Source organism: Manis pentadactyla, chromosome X (assembly GCF_030020395.1).
Source record: "Manis pentadactyla isolate mManPen7 chromosome X, mManPen7.hap1, whole genome shotgun sequence".
NCBI lineage: Eukaryota > Metazoa > Chordata > Mammalia > Pholidota > Manidae > Manis > Manis pentadactyla.
In genome coordinates, this window is record NC_080038.1 from 148099563 (window position 1) to 148119076 (window position 19514).

A 19514-nucleotide genomic window follows, 5' to 3' on the forward strand; every position below is an offset into this window, starting at 1 on the left:
GCACACTTGAAGAAGCAAGAACAATCCCAAATGAACAGTCTAACATCACAATTATCGAAATTGGAAAAGTAGAACAAATGAGGCCTAAAGTCAGCAGAAGGGGGGACATAATAAAAATCAGAGAAGAAATAAAGAAGTTGAGAAGACAAAAACAATAGCAAAAATCAATGAAGCCAAGGGTTGGTTCTTTGAGAAAAACAAAATAGATAAGCCTCTAGCCAAACTTATTAAGAGAGAAAGAGAATCAACACAAATCAACAGAATCACAAATGAGAACGGAAAAATCATGACAGACTCCACAGAAACACAAAGAATCATTAAAGACTACTATGAAAATCTTTATGCCAACAAGCTGGAAAACCTAGAAGAAATGGACAACTTCCTAGAAAAATACAACCTTCCAAGACTGACCAAGGAAGAAACACAAAAGTTAAACAAACCAATTACGAGCAAAGAAATTGAAATGGTAATCAAAATACTACCAAAGAACAAAACAGCCGGGCTGGACGGATTTACCTCGGAATTTTATCAGACACACAGAGAAGACATAATACCCATTCTCCTTAAAGTTTTCCAAAAAATAGAAGAGGAGGGAATACACCCAAACTCATTCTATGAAGCCAACATCACCCTAATACCAAAACCAGGCAAAGACCCGCCAAAAAACAAAATTACAGAACAATATCCCTGATGAATGTACCTGCAAAAATACTTAATAAAATATTAGCAAACCGAATACAAAAGTATATCAAAAGGATCATACACCATGACCAAGTGGGATTCATACCAGGGATGCAAGGATGGAACAACATTCAAAAATTTATCAACATCATCCACCACATCAAGAAAAAGAAAGACAAAAACCACATGATCATCTCCACAGATGCTGAAAAAACATTCGACAAAATTCAGCGTCCATTCATGATAAAAACTCTCAGCAAAATCGGAAAAGAGGGCAAATACCTCAACATAATAAAGGCCATATATCATAAACCCACAGACAACATTATACTGAACAGAGAGAAGCTGAAAGCTTTTTCTCTGAGATCGGGAACTAGACAGGGATGCCCACTCTCCCCACTGCTATTTAACATAGTACTGGAGGTCCTAGCCCTGGCAATCAGACAAAACAAAGAAATACAAGGAATCCAGTTTGGTAAAGAAGAAGTAAAACTGTCACCATTTGCAGATGACGTGATATTGTACATAAAAAACCCTAAAGACTCCACCCCAAAACTACTAGAACTGATATCGGAATACAGCAAACTTGCAGGATAAAAATTAACACACAGAAATCTGTAGCTTTCCTATACACGAACAATGAACCAATAGAAAGGGAAATCAGGAAAACAATTCCATTCACAACTGCATCAAAAAGAATAAAAAACCTAGGTATAAATCTAACCAAAGACGTGAATCACCTATACTCGGAAAACTACAAGTAACTCTTAAGAGAAATTAAAAGGGACACTAACAAATGGAAACTCATCCCATGCTCATGGCTAGGAAGAATTAATATCGTCAGAATGGCCATCCTGCCCAAAGCAATATACAGATTTGATGCAATCCTTATGAAACTAGCAGCAACATTCTTCAATGAGCTGGAACAAATAATTCAAAAATTCATATGGAACCACCAAAGACCCCAAATAGCCAAAGCAATCTTTAGAAAGAAAAATAAAATAGAGGGGATCTCACTCCCCAATGTCAAGCTCTACTATAAAGCCATAGTAATCAAGACAATTTGGTAGTGGCACAAGAACAGAGCCAAAGACAAGTGGAACAGACTAGAGACTCCAGACATTAACCCAAACATATATGGTCTATTAATATTTGATAAAGGAGCCATGGACACACAATGCCGAAATGACAGTCTCTTCAACAGATGGTGCTGGCAAAACTGGACAGCTACATGTTGGAGAATGAAACTGGACCATTGTCTAACCCCATATACAAAAGTAAATTCAAAATGGATCAAAAACCTGAATGTAAGCCATGAAACCATTAAACTCGTGGAAAAAAACATAGGCAAAAAACTCTTAGACATAAACATGAGCGACCTCTTCTTGAACATATCTCCTCGGGCAAGGAAAACAACAGCAAAAATGAACAAGTGGGACTATATTAAGCTGAAAAGCTTCTGTACAGCAAAAGACACCATTAATAGAACAAAAAGGAACCCTACAGTATGGGAGAATATATTTGAAAATGATACATCCATTAAAGGCTTGACGTCCAAAATATATACAGAGCTCACACGCTTCAACAAACAAAAATCAAATAATCCAATTAAAAAATGGGCAGAGGAACTGAACAGACAGTTCTCCAAAAAAGATATACAGATGGCCAACAGACACATGAAAAGATGCTCCACATCACTAATTATCAGAGAAATGCAAATTAAAACTTCAATGAGGTATCACCTCACACCAGTAAGGATGGCTGCCATCCAAAAGACAAACAACAACAAATGTTGGTGAGGCTGTGGAGAAAGGGGAATCCTCGTACATTGCTGGTGGGAATGTAAACTAGTTCAACCATTGTGGAAAGCAGTATGGAGGTTCATCAAAATGCTCAAAACAGACTTACCATTTGACCCAGGAATTCCACTCACAGGAATTTACAATAAGAACGCAGCAATCAAGTTTGAGAAAGACAGATGCATCCCTATGTGTATCGCATCACTATTTACAATAGCCAAGAATTGGAAAAAACTTAATGTCCATCAGTAGATGAATGGATAAAGAAGATGTGGTACATATACACAATGGAATACTACTCAGCCATAAGAGGGCAAATCCTACCATTTGCAGCAACATGGATGGAGCTGGAGGTTATTATGCTCAATTAAAAAAGCCAAGCAGAGAAAGAGAAATACCAAATGATTTCACTCATCTGTGGAGTATAAGAACAAAGGAAAAACTGATGGAACAAAACAACAGCAGAATCACAGAACCCAAGAATGGACTAACAGGTATCAAAGGGAAAGGGACTGAGGAGGATGGGTGGGAAGGGAGGGATAAGGGTTGGGAGGAAGAAGGGGCATATTAATATCAGCATGCATAGGGGAGTGGAAGAAAGGGGAGATCTGTACAACACAGAGAAGACAGGTAGTGATTCTACAACATTTTGCTCTGCTGATGGACAGTGACTGTAAAGGGGTTTATAGCGGGGACCTGGTATAGGGGAGAGCCTAGTAAACATAATATTCTTCATGTAAGTGTAGATTAAAGATAACAAAAGAAAAGAAAAAGGGTATTACTCCATGATAGTATAAAACTAACTGTAAGTGAACAATTAACGCATGCTTTAAAAATCCTTAACTTTGATCACTTAAAGGGTGTCAGATGATCGGCTATGGAGGTACACTTTACGATAATATTCTTTCCTCTTCAAAAAAAAAAAAAGCAGTTCCTGTGTGGTGACCGCCAATGATTTCTACACAATGGGATAAAGGGCAGATCAAAGTGTGGGCAAAGGGTCTCTTTGTATTTATACAGAGGATCAAAGCCTAATGTGGCTACCCAGAAAATGAACTAAGATACCATATGAAGAAGAACTTCCAACATCAGCACTCTCTGGAAGAGTCATACTAGAAGATGATTATCAAAATCCTCAACGAAGATCCAGGCGATGCTACAGTTGTAGCTGTATTCATCCCACTGGTTCCTAGACTTTCCATTGGAATGAAGAAGGAGATATCTAAGCTGGCCTGTGCATACAGTAAAACAACAAATTTGACTGGATCTATACTGTTGGAACTCAACCAAGAATTTGGAGAAGTGCAAATTGTAGCGCTCCAAAGTCTTACAACTACAGACTATTTACTGTTAAAAGAACATATGGCATGTGAACAGTCCCCAGGAATGGGTTGTTTTAATTTGTCTGATTTCTCTCAGACTGTTCAAGTTCAGTTGGACAATATCCACCATATCATAGATAAGTTTTCACAAATGCCTAAGGTGCCTAACTGGTTTTCTTGGTTTCACTGGAGATGGCTGGTAATTACAGATATGCTTTGGTTATATGAACTATACTCCTATTATGTTAATGTGTGTGCGCAATTTAAGTAGTAGTTTAAAACCTATACATGCTGAAGTTATTCTACAAGAAGATATGTCAAAGAAATAATCAATCTTCCCATGTTTTCTGCCGCCTGCTACTTATTTAGCTTTTCTTCTTCCTTCCTAATTACAACCCTTAAATAGAATTCGTGCCTCATATCAAATTTACCGAGTATCATAAATCTTCCAAGTGGTAAAGATACCTCAAGACAAATGCTGGGCATAGAAGCCACAGGGCATAAATATGCAAAGAAGTAAAAAGCTAACCTTTTCAAACAATAAGGCTTCCCTCTCACTTACCAACTTTACATCTCCCTGTATGGCCCCGGAAGATGACTGGTTAGCCAGAGACGGGTAAGATTCCTCAAGGGAGGAACAACCTAAGACAGGCACAGTCACAGGGGTCCATCAGGTGAGAAATTGGGGATCAACAGAGGTGAGGCTTAGAACCTCACCACCCCTGTTCTGAGAGAAATCTTCTGCATACGTGGATGTTTTATTGCCCTTGTCTAGCTTGGATTAACACATAGTCTACAGGCACACACCTGATCATCTACATTTGCTCTCTTACAACACTAAACTATGTTTTCTACCTTTATCTTGTATCTACCTAACACTTCAGCATTTTATTAAAAATAATAATAATAAAGAGAGAAATGTGGTATCCACATATAAATCAAGTATAAAAACCAAATGAGTATTCATATTTGAACTGACTGTTTAGAGTTCATAATGCATGAGCAAAACCGAAAGTTTCTGTGATGACTGCCCTTGTACTGTTCACTATATAACTTATTCATTATGTAAGAATTTGTTCTCCATGTAAGAACTTGTTTGTTATGCCTCAGAAGATTGGAGACTGACGAAAATTAGGCTTGGGGTGGATTAATGATTGTGCATTGAGCATTGACTCCCCTATACAGAATTTTATTGTCGTTAACAACCATTTGATCAATAAGTATGAGAGATGCCCTCACAAAAAAAAAAAAAAAAAAGGGACAGACTTCCAATGGTAAAATAAGTAAGTAACCAGGATGTAATGTATAGCATAAGGAATATAGTCAAGATATTGTAACAGCTTGGTAGGGTGATAGCTGGAACCTAGAATTATGTATATAAACGTTCTACCACTGTGTTGTACACTTGAAACTAATGTAATGTAATACTGTGCGTCAACTACCCTTCAATAAAAAATAATTATGATTAAAAAAAAAAAAAGAGTAAGTTTTCCTCTGCCCCTATTTAAATGTGACCTCATTCAGTTCCCCAAGATGTATCTTTTTTATGAGGTTCTGCTTGCAGTTTTATGATCACCCTGTCCCTCATACTAGTGTCTATAATCCTTGATTTTAAATTTGGACAGTATTTAGTTCTTTCTTTAAAAGATAACAAATTTACATTCTTAGAACTTCTCTCATATCAACCATTTGATTTATACACACAAAACTGTTAGTTTTAAGTCTCATTCTCTTCTGTAACTGTAATAACTATTATAAAGTAAAAATACAATACATGTTATATTTGTATTGTTTTAGACATGTAAATACTGTTCTCTACAGAGCTGTTCAGTTGTGTGAGCAGTGAGAGGAGGGCGAATAATCCTATTTTACTAAATTACTGTGGTTTAAGAAGGACATAAATGTCAATAGGCAAGAGATTATCTTTCTTAATTGATTTTGTTCTTTCCACTTACTCCTCTGATATTTCTTAAAATTTTATTGCTGGTTTCTTTTCCTGTTGAGAACAAGAAAAATTTCCCATGCAATTTCAGTTGGTGCTTGAAGACACACCTGCTTGCTCTTCCATCTTGTACCAGTAGGGTTTGAATTGGGAATTTTAAATCCTCAGCAGCAGTTTTTTTTGTGTGTTTGGTATAAAAATTGCTGAATGAAGCTGTTTCAGACAACTGCATCGCACATATCCTACCAGGATTAGAACTGCCAACTGTGCTTTCCTTCTATACTCAGATTCCATAAAATGGAATATAGCATTAATGGTCCTTATCCACTAAATGAGGAAACTGCCCAGAGGCTACCCTCAGGCTTAAAAGACATTTTTAGAATAAGCCTGTGTTCATTTTCCACAGCTGCAGCAACTCATAGTCTTAGAAAGAGTGTCTTAAAAAAAATTCTTTGTGAAACCAGGTTTGCTGTGGCTCACTGAGAACCTGTGGCTGCCACTGTTCACTTGGGCCTCATGCTGTTCTTGCTCCTTGTACCATCCTGTCAGCTAAGTGTCACGAGTGAGCATGGGGAGTGGGACAGCCTTCCAGTGTGCCTGCTGTGGGCCCCTCTCACTGATCCTGGGCCACTGGGTGGATGGAACACATCCCTGTCTCTGTCTGAGATGGTTGTTGAGCCCATGACCATCCCATTGTAGAACCAGTGAGTTCCCTAGTGAGCTCTGAAGAAAGGCTCTTGTGGGCTCTGCCAGTTGTAGATTTTATCAGGAGCTTATGAATGTCTCTCACACTGGTTCTCACTGGAACACAAACAAGTACAGGTGAAGTAAGCTTTTTTTTTCTTTTCCTTTTTAACAGTTGTTTAGCTTGCTTTATTCTTAAAATTGTAGCGTTTGGGTAAATGTGCCATTAGGAAAAGTGTCAGTTATGCTGATATCTATATAATTCAGAAATTTTCTTTTCATAGGCAGTTGGCACTACAAATAAAGTGATTTCATCATCCCTTTTCCTAAATGAAATAAAAATGTATTGTCTTCTGAAATGGGGCAAATTTATCTTGAATACACTTTGTGTGTCTGTGCCTTCTCAAAAGATATATTATCTCATCATTGTTGTTATAGTTACAGCAGGTTGATTGTCCAGAATGTGCAATTAGCAGGTGTGCCTTTACAAGCACTTCAGAGACAATATCTTTGACCATAAGAAATTCAGCAAGCCTATCTAGAGACTTAGTGAGTTTTTTAAATACTGTATTTTTAACTTTCATCATATGAACTCTAATATATATATTTAAAAATAGATACCTGATAAGTGAAGTGAATATAAGAAAACAGATTGTCCTCTTTTATTGGGGAATGCCTCAGGACAAATAATAAGAATGTATATTTTAATAGGATGTGATTTTTAAATTTCTATTTTAAACTGTTTCACATCATACTGTATGTTATTATCTCTGAAAGGAGGTATTAACTCTTAATAAATCCTAGATTTTAGATTATCACTCCCCTACTCTGCTTAAATGTGACAAAGAAAATAATTTAACCTCTTATTTGAGATTCATCAGGACACTCAAAACTTTTGAATGTCAGAAAGTAAATTTTTACACAATTCTTTAAAACCTGTAGTTAATAGAGTAGAAATAGGATTTACTCAAATTATGTTACTAGCATGAGGTTAATCTAAAGCATGGCACATTGGGCATTAACTAGCAAACAGAACTCATTCATCCACTTGACAATTACTATTGGTAAGCTGCTGTGCCAGGTCCTAACATTAATTGTAAAAGTGATTTCCTTTCAATTATTCCACTTTTAAAGTTGACTAGTAAATCTTGTATTTGTCACTTTGGAAAGAGTTAATTACCATAAGGGACAGTTTCTAAGCTGTTGGGAGGGAGGGTCCATCAGTGTTTAGGTAAGAAGCTCTCCAGCTGTAATGACATAGCACTGAGTTGAGGGACTGTAAAATTTAATAATGCTTCTAATCTTGGTAGAAAGTAGACTTAAAGAGAGTTTTTATATAAATAAGGAATGTTGCCATTATGATAGTTCTAAATATCTGAAATTTCTAAATACCTTTGTTAGTAACTGAAATGTAGGAGAATAGTTTTGGTGCAATGTGTGGTTAAATGGATTGTTTATAATGTTGCATATTCTTTCTATGTGTTACATGTATATATTTTATATGTCTTGTTTTATATATATGAAACTTGCTTAGAAGAGTACCTTTTTTTCCAGGTTTGTGATTTGGTGAATTACAATCTTTTAAGATTAAGGTTTTTAATGTAAACATTGAAACCTGAATTATATGCACTGAGTCTCACTGTAACTTGCCTTTTGCTCATTCATGTGCATGGTATTTTCATGTTAACACTTGAGTCTTTCAAAGTGGAATTCCCACTACGTCTGTAGAGACTGGGTGAGGTGTTGTTTCCCATGTTATTTCTCATTCGTGCATCCTCACTGAGATAAAATTCATTAACAAAGCAGGAGCAGGTGAAAGGCCTTCAGGGACTGGGCAGCATTTTGATGCCTGAGACACCAGTCCTTATTTTTTCCACCACTCTGTCCCTTCCCTTTCCTCTTCACTTAAACCAGTTACCAGGGGTAAACTTTTCAAAGAATTATCTCTAGTAAATGTAATGTGTAGGTGTAACTCCATGGAAAGGAAATCCCAGGACAAAAAAAACCTCTAAAATCAAAATCAGCCAAAGGGAAAAATGAAGTTTAAAACCCATTTATTGCTTACAAACTGCAGTCCGGGCCGTCTGTTTCTTGCTGGGGCAGAAGCACGTAAGACCTCCCCCTAGCCTCTCAGATTCAGATAAGCTCTGGGTTGCCCAGGTAATTACCCATTGATATGGAGATGACCTATGACTCTCCACCCCCTGAGGAATGCCTGTTGATATGCAGATGTAATAAAGCAGGCGAGATATTCTGGAAGTATTACAGTTTTACCTACATTAGGCTTCGTGATCACAGCTAACAAATGTGCCATCATTTCATAGAATTCTGGGCTTCAGGGGACTTGAAGTATCTGCTACGGAAAGGGAGGGACAGTCTGAGGGCATTGAATGCATTGGTCGAAGTCACATAGCTCAAATGGTAGTTTGCCAGACACTGCACCACAGCTGACGGAGCACATGTACCAGTTCTCAGAAGGGAATCTGCCCTGGGCGGTGGTTGGTGGGGGTGGAGGTGTACCACTCTTCTCCCCCAATTTGACTGAGCTAGAGCTTGACTGTACAGCACCTTTTGTGCCATAGGAAGAATTTTAATCTGTATTCTGAGAGCATTGAGAAGTCTTAAAGGAAAGTATTAAGCAGAGAGCAGTGTGATCAAATTTGCACTTTTGCAAGGTCAGTTTGTCTTCGCTTGAGAGTGATTGGATAAGAATAGGTTAGATCAGAAAAGGGTTGATAAATTGGGTGCTGTTGCCAAAGTCTAGTTTGGATGAGGGCATTGTGATGTCTGTGATGACACAGACTTGTGAAGACTTTTCCTGAGCTCAGCACTGGACATATTAGGCTCAGTGTCCCTGGTATACAAGGTGCCCCGAACCTGCTTGCCTCTTGGGCAGAAAGCATTGTAGAGTACAAAAGGCATCAATCCAGCATCAGTGAGAACTGAGCCCAAATCTCAGCTCTCTCAAGTACTGACTGTCCAACATGGATGGCATGATTTTGTTCTGAGCCAGTCTCCAGCCTGGTGGGCTGTGGTGGAGTTTAAACAATGCACAGATCATGAGACACCTAGCACAGAGCAAATGCCTAAAAATGAGCTGGATCATTTTCTGCTTCTGTTTCTCTTCAGGATAAAGTAATCAGAGGTACTTTTACCAAATTTTTAGACTACTTCACATTAACTTAGAAATGATGTAGTTATTATACATGCAAATTTTTGAAAAGAAACCATTGGTGAGCAGAACAAGCTCCATGAAGGCTTCTCTTATGAAAGTGAGAAGAGGAAATGACTCTGAGGCCAAGATGAGTGTTGCAGAGAATATTTCCTTTCGTTTTCATTTGATCGTATTCCCTCTGAAGACAGGCTCAAGGAGTGTGGAAACTTCAAAAGCAGAGTAGAAGTGCTCAAAGTGACACAGGGCGGCCTTTCCAGCTTTCTGTTCACTCTCACTTTTCTTAAGCCCTGATAACAAAATAACAAGAGTAGAATCGGGAGGCAGCCTTCTGTATTGATGTGCTATAATCAAACAGAGCGTCAGGCCGGAGTGGTTCACCAGGTAGTGTGGCTGGGCACAGGTAAAGGAATGTGTCACAGGTTGAGTTCTGTTGTCATCATTGTACATTCTGACCATGCCTCAAGTCCAATCTGCCATCACAGTCAAGGACATCTTTCAGCTCAAACAGAGCTAGTCCAGTAGATCTACATCGCTCTCCCCTGGCCTGGACGGAGCAGGGGCACATCGTTTATTTCTGGAAGCATTTGTCAGAGTACCAGACACAGGGCTAATTGCTTTTGTTTCCTTCTCCACCTTTTTGTAGGATTATGACAGTTTTTTTTTAATCGAAGGAGAGCAACACGGTCTTCTCATTCTTAGGCCTGAAATCGCAGTTGGCCTCAAAGGTAGGTATATCTTTTCTTGTTTTAAAATTCGTGTCTCTTGTATTGTTCTTACGGATTAAGGATGAATTTGTTGCAGGAATGCATATATAATCCCCTTTATTGTTGGCTTTTGCTCTTTCTGATGCACAATTAGAAACTCTCTGGTGTAGAATCACAAGGAAACCCAGTGTTTTTACTTTATAATTTTTAAGTGTTATGACATATTGGAGTTTATTTTTATTATAGTTTAGTTTATTTATAATTTATAATCTCTTCTTCTAAGAATTTAAGGTACCAAAAAGTATTGCGTGCTTTCTATTTTAAAGTGAAAGTTTATAGTACTTTACATTTTTTTAAGTAGTCATATTTTTAAGGCCTTTTACATGTTTAATTCATTTACATTGGGAGGTAGGTCATTTGCAGTAACAAATGGCCAGCCTTGGGGAAAAGGAACAGTACAATTTCTAAACTAAGCAAAATATTTTTGAGGCCATTTGTTATGCCTTACATGTTTGAGAGAAGATAAAAGCCCAAGCTTTCTAAGGCTTAGACCTAGAAATGTTGTTACCTCAACTTTGTAAAGCACATGGATTCACTTTCAAAATAAAAATAACATTTCCTTATTAACTAAGGTAATATTTTTTTTCCATCGTAAAACCACTGTTTTTTTTTCAGATTATAAAAGTTGCCTAGGCTCACTTGGAAAAATTGGGAAAATATAAAAACATATAAAGTAAGAAATAAAACCATCCTTATTCCACCACCCAGAGATAACTACATTAATATTTTTGGTATATTTCTTTGTAGTCTTTATATACATAGCAACAGAGGATTTCACTTTATTTCAAATGAGACTGGATTCTATAGTTTCTATTTATAACACTGAATTGAAATGAAAGTACATTACTGGGAACTTTGATGTCTGTAATAATAGGTCTTTTGAGGCTACCCAGGATTTGTACCATTTCTGGAGCACCTGTGGAAGGAAGACAGAGATTCTCAGTAATATGAATTATACACCAGCACCTGCAGTTCACAACCAATATAAAATTTTGATTTGTTTTTACATCAGTAAGTCCACAGATGGCTGTGGGTGGTCTACAAGTATGTTTTAAATAGAGGAAAACCGCACATATATAGTTTTTAAAGGTTCTCAAGACTATTTTATAAAGGTAGGATATTGGAATAATTGTTAGGAAAGTAATAGTATTTTTATAACATTTAATCTAAATATATTAAACCAGATTTATCTTCAAAGAACTGGAAAAAACTGGGGTGGGAGTGACACGTAGCACTCACAAGAATCCAGTGGACATCATTGTCTTGGCAAAATCTTTAAAAAACATTGTGTGCTTGCCATCTTTGTTCTCATCTGCCCTGAAGGTGCAGGATCCCTGGAGATGCTGCAGACTCCCTCATTCTTTAAAATATTTATTACATAAGGAGGTGGAGCCAAGATGGCGGGGTGAGTAGAGCAGTGGAAATCTCCTTCCCAAACCACATATATCTATGAAAACATAACAAAGACAACTCTTCCTAGATTAAAGACCAGAGGACACAGGACAACATTTTGACCACATCCACACCAGCGTGACCCCAGTGCCTCATGAAGGGTGAAAGATACAAGCTCCACACCAGTGGGACACGAGAGCCCCTCCCCCCAGCTCTCAGTGGGAGAAGAGGTGTCAGAGTGGGGGGAGAGGGAGCCCAGGACTGCTGAACACCCAGCCCCAGCCATCCAGACCAGAGCGCAGACACAGTGCGTGCGCGGGGCCCTGGATACTAGGGAAACAGGGCAGCAAGATCAGTGAGCGGGTACGGGAGGCGTGGCGCCACAGGACATAAGAAAAGTGAGCGGCCATTTTTTATTTATTAATTTATTTTATTTAATTAAAAAAATTTTTTTTTGTGGTCGTTGTTTTGTTTTGGCAGGTGATTTTTGGAAGTCTTAAAGGGGCAGGTTGGGTAACTTAATCCAGAGGTAGGGAATCTGGGCATCTCTGGGCACCCTAATCCCCAGGGCTACAGGGAGCATGGAGGTCCATTAAGGAGATAAATAGCATCCAGGCCGCTCCCCATCCAATGCGACTCCACTAAATTTTTGCAGCAGCCCGAGCCAGGACACGCCCACATCAACAGCGGAGATAAACTCCATAGCAGCCGGGCAGGAAGCAGAAGAGCTGTCTGCACGCAGCTACCCAGCACTAGCTACTAGGGGTCGCTGTTCTCCCAGGAGAGGAAGGACACAAAACAACAAGAAGGGAAGTTCTTCCAGCCGTCACTCATTCCACCTCTGCAAACTATTCCTATCACCATGAAAAGACAAAAGTACAGGCCGACAAAGATCACAGAGACAACACCAGAGAAGGAGAAAGACCTAACAAGTCTTCCTGACAAAGAATTCATAATAAAAATCATAAACTGCTGACAGAGGTGCAGAGAAATACACAAGAGATATGGGATGAAGTCCAGAGGGAGATCACAGATGCCAGAAAGGAGATTACATAAATGAAACAAACTCTGGAAGGGTTTGTAAGCAGAATGGATAGGATGCAAGAGGCCATTGATGGAAATGAAACCAGAGAACAGGAACGCATAGAAGCTGACATAGAGAGAGATAAAAGGATCTACAGGAATGAAACAATATTAAGAGAACTGTGTGACCAATCCTAAAGGAACAATATCCGTATTATAGGGGTACCAGAAGAAGAAGAGAGAGGAAAAGGGATGGAAGGAATCTTGGAAGAAATAATTGCTGAAAACTTCCCCAAACTGGGGGAGGAAATAATCGAACAGACCACGGAAATACACAGAACCCCCAACAGAAAGGATCCAAGGAGGACAACACCAAGACACATAATAATTAAATGGCAAAATCAAGGGAAAGGAAAGAGTTTTAAAGGTAGCTAGAGAGAAGAAGGTCACCTATAAAGGAAAACCCATCAGGCTAACATCAGACTTCTCAATAGAAACCCTACAGGTAAGAAGAGAATGGCATGACATAGTTAATGCAATCAAACAGAAGGAGATTTGAACCAAGGATACTGTGTCCAGCACGACTATCATTTAAACATGATGCTGGAATTAAACAATTCCAAGACAAACAAAAGCTGAGGGAATTTGCTTCCCACAAGCCACCTCTACAGGACATCTTACAGGGACTGCTCTAGATGGGTGCACTTCTAGAAAGGGCACGGAACAAAACACCCAACATATGAAGAATGGAGGAGGAGTAATAAGAAGGGAGAGAAGAAAAGAATCTCCAGACAGTGTATATAACAGCTCAATAAGCAAGCTAAGTTAGGCAGTATGTACTAAAGAGGCTAACCTTGAACCTTTGGTAACCACAAATTTAAAGCCTGCTATGGCAATAAGTACATATCTTTCAATAGTTACCCTAAATGTAAATGGACTGAATGCACCAATCAAAAGACACAGTGTAATAGAATGGATAAAAAAGCAAGACCCATCTATATGCTGCTTACAAGAAACTCACCTTAAACCCAAAGATATGAACAGACTAAAAGTCAAGGGATGGAAAAACATATTTCAGCCAAACAACAGCGAGAAGAAAGCAGGGGTTGCAGTACTAATATCAGACAAAAAAGACTTCAAAACAAAGAAAGTAACAAGAGATAAAGAAGGACACTACATAATGATAAAGGGCTCAGTCCAACAAGAGGATATAACCATTCTAAATATATATGCACCAAACACAGGAGCAGCAGCATATGTGAAACAAATACTAACAGAACTAAAGGGGGAAATAGACAGCAATGCATTCATTCTAGGAGACTTCAACACACCAGTCACCCCAAAGGATAGATCCACCGGGCAGAAAATAAGTAAGAACACGGAAGCACTGAACAATACAGTAGGGCAGATGGACCTAATAGACATTTATAGAACTCTACATTCAAAAGTAACAGGATATACATTCTTCTCAAGTTCACATGGAACATTCTCCAGAATAGACCACATACTAGCCCACAAAAAGAGCCTGAGCAAAATCCAAAATATTGAAATTCTTCCAACCAACTTTTCAGACCACAAAGGCATAAAACTAGAAATAAATTCTACAAAGAAAACAAAAGGGCTCACAAACACATGGAGGCTTAACAACATGCTCCTAAATAATCAATGGATCAATGAACAAATTAAAATAGAGATCAAGGAATATACAGAAACAAATGACAACAATAACACAAAGCCCTAAGTACTGTGGAATGCATCAAAATCAGTCTTAAGAGGAAAGTATATAGCGATCCAGGCACACTTGAAGAAGCAAGAACAATCCCAAATGAACAGTCTAACATCACAATTATCGAAATTGGAAAAGTAGAACAAATGAGGCCTAAAGTCAGCAGAAGGGGGGACATAATAAAAATCAGAGAAGAAATAAAGAAGTTGAGAAGACAAAAACAATAGCAAAAATCAATGAAGCCAAGGGTTGGTTCTTTGAGAAAAACAAAATAGATAAGCCTCTAGCCAAACTTATTAAGAGAGAAAGAGAATCAACACAAATCAACAGAATCACAAATGAGAACGGAAAAATCATGACAGACTCCACAGAAACACAAAGAATCATTAAAGACTACTATGAAAATCTTTATGCCAACAAGCTGGAAAACCTAGAAGAAATGGACAACTTCCTAGAAAAATACAACCTTCCAAGACTGACCAAGGAAGAAACACAAAAGTTAAACAAACCAATTACGAGCAAAGAAATTGAAATGGTAATCAAAATACTACCAAAGAACAAAACAGCCGGGCTGGACGGATTTACCTCGGAATTTTATCAGACACACAGAGAAGACATAATACCCATTCTCCTTAAAGTTTTCCAAAAAATAGAAGAGGAGGGAATACACCCAAACTCATTCTATGAAGCCAACATCACCCTAATACCAAAACCAGGCAAAGACCCGCCAAAAAACAAAATTACAGAACAATATCCCTGATGAATGTACCTGCAAAAATACTTAATAAAATATTAGCAAACCGAATACAAAAGTATATCAAAAGGATCATACACCATGACCAAGTGGGATTCATACCAGGGATGCAAGGATGGAACAACATTCAAAAATTTATCAACATCATCCACCACATCAAGAAAAAGAAAGACAAAAACCACATGATCATCTCCACAGATGCTGAAAAAACATTCGACAAAATTCAGCGTCCATTCATGATAAAAACTCTCAGCAAAATCGGAAAAGAGGGCAAATACCTCAACATAATAAAGGCCATATATCATAAACCCACAGACAACATTATACTGAACAGAGAGAAGCTGAAAGCTTTTTCTCTGAGATCGGGAACTAGACAGGGATGCCCACTCTCCCCACTGCTATTTAACATAGTACTGGAGGTCCTAGCCCTGGCAATCAGACAAAACAAAGAAATACAAGGAATCCAGTTTGGTAAAGAAGAAGTAAAACTGTCACCATTTGCAGATGACGTGATATTGTACATAAAAAACCCTAAAGACTCCACCCCAAAACTACTAGAACTGATATCGGAATACAGCAAACTTGCAGGATAAAAATTAACACACAGAAATCTGTAGCTTTCCTATACACGAACAATGAACCAATAGAAAGGGAAATCAGGAAAACAATTCCATTCACAACTGCATCAAAAAGAATAAAAAACCTAGGTATAAATCTAACCAAAGACGTGAATCACCTATACTCGGAAAACTACAAGTAACTCTTAAGAGAAATTAAAAGGGACACTAACAAATGGAAACTCATCCCATGCTCATGGCTAGGAAGAATTAATATCGTCAGAATGGCCATCCTGCCCAAAGCAATATACAGATTTGATGCAATCCTTATGAAACTAGCAGCAACATTCTTCAATGAGCTGGAACAAATAATTCAAAAATTCATATGGAACCACCAAAGACCCCAAATAGCCAAAGCAATCTTTAGAAAGAAAAATAAAATAGAGGGGATCTCACTCCCCAATGTCAAGCTCTACTATAAAGCCATAGTAATCAAGACAATTTGGTAGTGGCACAAGAACAGAGCCAAAGACAAGTGGAACAGACTAGAGACTCCAGACATTAACCCAAACATATATGGTCTATTAATATTTGATAAAGGAGCCATGGACACACAATGCCGAAATGACAGTCTCTTCAACAGATGGTGCTGGCAAAACTGGACAGCTACATGTTGGAGAATGAAACTGGACCATTGTCTAACCCCATATACAAAAGTAAATTCAAAATGGATCAAAAACCTGAATGTAAGCCATGAAACCATTAAACTCGTGGAAAAAAACATAGGCAAAAAACTCTTAGACATAAACATGAGCGACCTCTTCTTGAACATATCTCCTCGGGCAAGGAAAACAACTGCAAAAATGAACAAGTGGGACTATATTAAGCTGAAAAGCTTCTGTACAGCAAAAGACACCATTAATAGAACAAAAAGGAACCCTACAGTATGGGAGAATATATTTGAAAATGATACATCCATTAAAGGCTTGACGTCCAAAATATATACAGAGCTCACACGCTTCAACAAACAAAAATCAAATAATCCAATTAAAAAATGGGCAGAGGAACTGAACAGACAGTTCTCCAAAAAAGATATACAGATGGCCAACAGACACATGAAAAGATGCTCCACATCACTAATTATCAGAGAAATGCAAATTAAAACTTCAATGAGGTATCACCTCACACCAGTAAGGATGGCTGCCATCCAAAAGACAAACAACAACAAATGTTGGTGAGGCTGTGGAGAAAGGGGAATCCTCGTACATTGCTGGTGGGAATGTAAACTAGTTCAACCATTGTGGAAAGCAGTATGGAGGTTCATCAAAATGCTCAAAACAGACTTACCATTTGACCCAGGAATTCCACTCACAGGAATTTACAATAAGAACGCAGCAATCAAGTTTGAGAAAGACAGATGCATCCCTATGTGTATCGCATCACTATTTACAATAGCCAAGAATTGGAAAAAACTTAATGTCCATCAGTAGATGAATGGATAAAGAAGATGTGGTACATATACACAATGGAATACTACTCAGCCATAAGAGGGCAAATCCTACCATTTGCAGCAACATGGATGGAGCTGGAGGTTATTATGCTCAATTAAAAAAGCCAAGCAGAGAAAGAGAAATACCAAATGATTTCACTCATCTGTGGAGTATAAGAACAAAGGAAAAACTGATGGAACAAAACAACAGCAGAATCACAGAACCCAAGAATGGACTAACAGGTATCAAAGGGAAAGGGACTGAGGAGGATGGGTGGGAAGGGAGGGATAAGGGTTGGGAGGAAGAAGGGGCATATTAATATCAGCATGCATAGGGGAGTGGAAGAAAGGGGAGATCTGTACAACACAGAGAAGACAGGTAGTGATTCTACAACATTTTGCTCTGCTGATGGACAGTGACTGTAAAGGGGTTTATAGCGGGGACCTGGTATAGGGGAGAGCCTAGTAAACATAATATTCTTCATGTAAGTGTAGATTAAAGATAACAAAAGAAAAGAAAAAGGGTATTACTCCATGATAGTATAAAACTAACTGTAAGTGAACAATTAACGCATGCTTTAAAAATCCTTAACTTTGATCACTTAAAGGGTGTCAGATGATCGGCTATGGAGGTACACTTTACGATAATATTCTTTCCTCTTCAAAAAAAAAAAAAGCAGTTCCTGTGTGGTGACCGCCAATGATTTCTACACAATGGGATAAAGGGCAGATCAAAGTGTGGGCAAAGGGTCTCTTTGTATTTATACAGAGGATCAAAGCCTAATGTGGCTACCCAGAAAATGAACTAAGATACCATATGAAGAAGAACTTCCAACATCAGCACTCTCTGGAAGAGTCATACTAGAAGATGATTATCAAAATCCTCAACGAAGATCCAGGCGATGCTACAGTTGTAGCTGTATTCATCCCACTGGTTCCTAGACTTTCCATTGGAATGAAGAAGGAGATATCTAAGCTGGCCTGTGCATACAGTAAAACAACAAATTTGACTGGATCTATACTGTTGGAACTCAACCAAGAATTTGGAGAAGTGCAAATTGTAGCGCTCCAAAGTCTTACAACTACAGACTATTTACTGTTAAAAGAACATATGGCATGTGAACAGTCCCCAGGAATGGGTTGTTTTAATTTGTCTGATTTCTCTCAGACTGTTCAAGTTCAGTTGGACAATATCCACCATATCATAGATAAGTTTTCACAAATGCCTAAGGTGCCTAACTGGTTTTCTTGGTTTCACTGGAGATGGCTGGTAATTACAGATATGCTTTGGTTATATGAACTATACTCCTATTATGTTAATGTGTGTGCGCAATTTAAGTAGTAGTTTAAAACCTATACATGCTGAAGTTATTCTACAAGAAGATATGTCAAAGAAATAATCAATCTTCCCATGTTTTCTGCCGCCTGCTACTTATTTAGCTTTTCTTCTTCCTTCCTAATTACAACCCTTAAATAGAATTCGTGCCTCATATCAAATTTACCGAGTATCATAAATCTTCCAAGTGGTAAAGATACCTCAAGACAAATGCTGGGCATAGAAGCCACAGGGCATAAATATGCAAAGAAGTAAAAAGCTAACCTTTTCAAACAATAAGGCTTCCCTCTCACTTACCAACTTTACATCTCCCTGTATGGCCCCGGAAGATGACTGGTTAGCCAGAGACGGGTAAGATTCCTCAAGGGAGGAACAACCTAAGACAGGCACAGTCACAGGGGTCCATCAGGTGAGAAATTGGGGATCAACAGAGGTGAGGCTTAGAACCTCACCACCCCTGTTCTGAGAGAAATCTTCTGCATACGTGGATGTTTTATTGCCCTTGTCTAGCTTGGATTAACACATAGTCTACAGGCACACACCTGATCATCTACATTTGCTCTCTTACAACACTAAACTATGTTTTCTACCTTTATCTTGTATCTACCTAACACTTCAGCATTTTATTAAAAATAATAATAATAAAGAGAGAAATGTGGTATCCACATATAAATCAAGTATAAAAACCAAATGAGTATTCATATTTGAACTGACTGTTTAGAGTTCATAATGCATGAGCAAAACCGAAAGTTTCTGTGATGACTGCCCTTGTACTGTTCACTATATAACTTATTCATTATGTAAGAATTTGTTCTACATGTAAGAACTTGTTTGTTATGCCTCAGAAGATTGGAGACTGACGAAAATTAG